Source organism: Rutidosis leptorrhynchoides, chromosome 11 (genome assembly GCF_046630445.1).
Source record: "Rutidosis leptorrhynchoides isolate AG116_Rl617_1_P2 chromosome 11, CSIRO_AGI_Rlap_v1, whole genome shotgun sequence".
Lineage (NCBI taxonomy): Eukaryota > Viridiplantae > Streptophyta > Magnoliopsida > Asterales > Asteraceae > Rutidosis > Rutidosis leptorrhynchoides.
Genome location: NC_092343.1, coordinates 253,000,001 through 253,004,794, shown reverse-complemented (window position 1 = coordinate 253,004,794; position 4,794 = coordinate 253,000,001).

The window sequence follows — 4,794 nt, the reverse complement described above, 5'->3', positions numbered from 1 at the left end:
GTATGAGTCCAATTGGCACGGTTGTGCGTTTTGGTTGACCATCTTTGGCGAAGTACGCGTTCGCGTGTACATTATCACACGTGGTTGTGATGTGGTTGATATAACCCCAATGGCGAAGGGTATAATATTGAGAAGTGAATCGCGTGTGTATTCGGATTCACGATGACGCGTGTGGTTTCGGTCATCTTATTGTATTGTGGAAATGAATCTCGTGTAGTTCGGATTCATGGTGACTCGTGTAGTTCGGTCATCTTATTGAGGTAGTAATCTCGTGTGGTTTCGGATTACTAAGGCTCGTGTAGTTCGGCCAACCTCGATGTTGTGAAGATAGTAATCTCGTGTGGTTTCGGATTACTAAGGCTCGTGTAGTTCGGCCAATCTTCATTGTGGTATTTGGTTCTCGGTATTGGGTTAAGGCGTTAACCTTGTTCGTTTATATTGTTATATATTAATGTATTGTTGTGTTGTAGCTAACCCTCCGGGTGTAGCTACTTGGCGTTGTTCACATCGTCGTTGGTGAACTTATATTATTGTTGTATCTTTAGCTCGTTGCTTAGAGATCGTACGGTATGCTTAGTGTAATGCTTTATATATGGATGCCTCAGTATGCGGTATTTGTTATTTTGTGGCGTGTCCATTTTATACATATATATGTATGTAGTATATTATCATTCACTAAGCGTCAGCTTACCCTCTCGTTGTTGACTCTTTTTATAGATTGCATGCGGATGGTGGCTCGGGTAAGCGCGAGGATTAGAGGACTTGCATAGTTTGCGTAGAAGGCTTGCTTTTAGATTTATTAGGATTGGGTAGCGTATCCCCAATAGCCATGCTCGGCTTTGTTTTGTATTAAAAGTCGTTTGGTCGAAAATTGTATTTTGGTACTTAAGGGGTAATTTGGGTCAATGTGGGCCTCGCTTCGTAAACATAATTTTATTAATGGAACGCGCTAGTTTCGTTATATTGAACATGCGGTTAAAAGTGTTTTGTCTAAATACGTCGGGAACTAGTCAAACATTTTCGCATTTAAAGACTTTCCGGACAGTCAGGTTTGGCGCGCCGCGCGGCCTATATGGCGCGCCGCGCCAGGTGGCAGTTCAGCAATTTTTTTTTTATTTTGTAAATTTAACGCGGTTTAATGCGGGTTGGTTTGGGTTGTTACAAGTGGTATCAGAGCATGGTCTAAGGGATTTAGGTGACTTGAGATAGGTGCCTAGACTTAGACTTGTGTGTGCTTAAATTGTTGCGGGACTTGTAGGATTACGGGTCGGAATGGGTTTGGTTAGTGCCTTGGCTATAGGTTGACTAACGTTTATATTAGTAATGCGGATATTATTAATATGTTGTTGTGTTGTGATAATAATTCTCGCGTGTGTTTGTACCGCGTAGAATTTTGGTTGTGTTTGTGTATATCATCGAGCGAGACGGTCGTTGTACTAACGAGTCGATGCGGCATGTGTGCGTAATAAGAACTTGCAAACCTTATTACGGGTGCAAATCGTGTCTAACAAGTGATGTACGATGAGTGTTTAGCAAGATGGGGCTGTGTCGTGCGTACGGTTTTACACGTTCGTGGACTAATCGTTTTGCATTCTTTAGAATGACGACGCGAAACGAGACCGAGGCAAATGACGTGGAGTTTAACGCTAGGGTTGCGGCCGCCGTTGCGGAGCAAATGGGTGCGTTAGAAGAAAGAATGGAAAGGAGGTATTCCGAACTTCAAAGTAGTGGTGAAATGGATCGTTATCTTAAGGGCTTCATGAGGACTAAACCCCCGATGTATGACGGAAATCCGGATCCTTTGGTAAGCACAACTTGGATTTCGGACGTCGAAGGGTGTTTCCGTACTATTGATTGCCCTCCCGAGAGAAAGACGAGACTCGCTACGAGTTTGTTGCGAGGTAGGGCAAGGGATTGGTTGGATGGTAAGATTGATCTTGTCGGTGGCGAGACGTTTATGGCTTTATCGTGGGACGACTTTAAGGAGGAATTCTTCGAGGAGTTCCGGACTTCGGCCGATTTGTGGGAATTGCGTAATGAGTTGCGAAATTTGCGACAAGGATCTATGGATTTGAGTACTCTCAAGACGACCTTTATGGCGAAGGCTCGTTTTTGTCCGGAGTATTTGGGGAATGATCGTTTGTTGATGGGAGATTTCTATCGGACCTTGAATGATGACTTGAAAAGTAAAATTAGCCGGGGTCAAGCGAAATCGTTTTCGGAATTATTCGACTTGGCTAGAGGTTTCGAGTCGTATTCACGATCGAAAAAGGGTGAACCTTCAAGTGAGCGAAGGGTCGTTTCTTATGGTGCTCCGAGTAAGGGGGCTAAGGGTCTGAGTGTGAGCACGGGTGGAACGCGAACGGGTATGTCAGATTCTAGTGCGGCTAGATGTTACAATTGTGGCGTGAGGGGTCACAAGTCTTGGGAATGTTCGGTACCAAAGGGTGATGGTATGGTGTGCTTCAATTGCCAAAAAGAAGGACATCGTAATTCGGAATGTCCCAAGTTAGCGGGGAGGGGTGCGGCCAGGAGACGTTAAGGTACGTTTAATTTTGATAAATATGTCTTCTGATTATTTATTAAATGCCGTTTGAGTTGCGTGCCTTTGTTGTGCATGTTATGCTATGGGTGACGTTCCTAATGGAAGTACCCTATGTTGATGATTGATTGACGGGCGAAGGGCGTAAGACTTGGTGCAACCAAGCATTCCTTAGTATTTGGGAAACGTTTCTACCAAGCCACGGAAATGGTTTTGGTGTTTGGTTGTTAAGCGCGTGTTCGCTTTCATGTTGAAGTGACGAATCATGAGGTTCGTCGGTTGGTTGGAACCCTTGAGATCGAGTGTTTTAAATCTCGATGTGTGTTGGTAATGGAGTCTTTATGACGCGACATTAGGTGCCTCTTTTATACCTACTAGCGTGGTGTTCGACTCCGATTGTGTTACGGTACACTTTTCGTACAAAGTGTTTAAGAGTTGGTTAAAATCCTTCGTGTGCTCAAGGTTGGAGTAAGATGTGGTAATGGGTCGTGTGAGCCCAATTGTTGGTAAAGTCTACCTGTGGTAGCCTTGTGCGGTTGTACGAGTTGTGGATATGGAACGTGGTTCTAAGTGGGGGAGTTACACTCCCGCACGAGGAAGTTTTAGTGTGAGATTTCGGATGATGCTTTTGGTAGATCCGGAAAATGTTGTCGAGACCTGGTTTGGTCGATTTGTGGTAGAGTACAATTTCAAATAAATTGTACTTATGGTTTGGATTTGAATTATCACCAAGGTGGTAATGTGGTAAATCTCGTTGAGGGATAATGGACGTGTTTGGCGAGCAAGGTGAAATCCTCCGGTTAAGGGAGGTGTGTGTCGGGTTCTCTTGTAGAGAATTATTGTTTGGTACCTATGTTTGGTATAGGTGGTTCTTGCTCGATTATGGTATGGTTGTTTGATGAAGCATGATCTTTAGGGTCCGCTGACTTCATCATGGGAATACGTGATTGGTGGAGCATGACTTTCGGGGTCCGCTGACTTCATCATGAGCGTGGTGTTATATCGGTGAAGCATGATCTTCGGGTCCGCTGACTTCATCCGGTGTTATATCGGTGAAGCATGATCTTCGGGTCCGCTGACTTCATCCGGTGTTGTGATTGGTGGAGCATGACCTTCGGGTTCCGCTGACTTCATCAAGGGAGTAGTGTTATGTCGGTATGGTGTAACACTATCGGGAAATGCGAGTACCGGTGGGAAATGCGAGTACCATTCCTGTGTTGAGATTGTGGATCGCGTGTGGTTTCGGATTCACGATGACGCGTGTGGTTTCGGTCATCTTAACTAAATGAATCTCGTGTAGTTCGAATTCATGGTGACTCGTGTAGTTCGGTCATCTTATTGAGGTAGTAATCTCGTGTGGTTTCGGATTACTAAGGCTCGTGTAGTTCGGCCAACCTCGATGTTGTGGAAGTGAATTTCGTGTAGTTCGGATTCACAAATGACTCGTGTGGTTTCGGTCATTGTATTGAGGAGCGAGTCTCGTGTAGTTCGGATTCACAAATGACTCGTGTAGTTCGGTCATTCCTCCGGGATAGTGACTCTCGTGTAGTTCGGATTCACTATGGCGCGTGTAGTTCGGCCATCCCCGATTGTGTTGTGGTGAAGGTAGTGAGTCGCGTGTAGTTCGGATTCACTAAGGCGCGTGTGTTTTCTGCCAGCCTTCGTGTTGTGTGATCTGTCGGTTGTTTTATACACCGATGGTGGGGTCGTGAGGACCATGTTGTGAGATTAGTGATGCGATAGCCGTGTTTCGCTCACATGTTGGTTACTGGTGTGACGATGGTTGATTTCGTACACCTTGGGATTTGCGTTTCCATAGTCGTTTGGGCGCTATCGGTTTTTAACCGTTGGATTATGATGTTACGGTAGTTGCGTATTGGTCGTATTGCGCACTACAAGGGATGTCTATTGAGTGGTGTTATCCGTAAGGATTCGTTTGGATCGGTCTTCATCGGTTCGGGTTGTTGACCTTAGGTTGGGACTTGGGTGCTTTTAGCGTTGTACTCGGTAATAGTACGCTAAGGGATTTATATCTCGGTACGAGATTGGTTGAGTTTTCCCGATGTTAGGGAAGGAGCATGGTTTTAGTGCTCGGATTGTGGATTTGAGAAAATCGCGGATGACGATTTTAGTGTTAAAGGTGCTTCAATGAGAATAGTTGCCTAGGAAAGTCGGGTTGGAACTTATGTTTAGGACCGTAAGTGGGGTCCGTTTGGTTAAGTGACGAGGATCACGAGGACGTGATCGAGTTT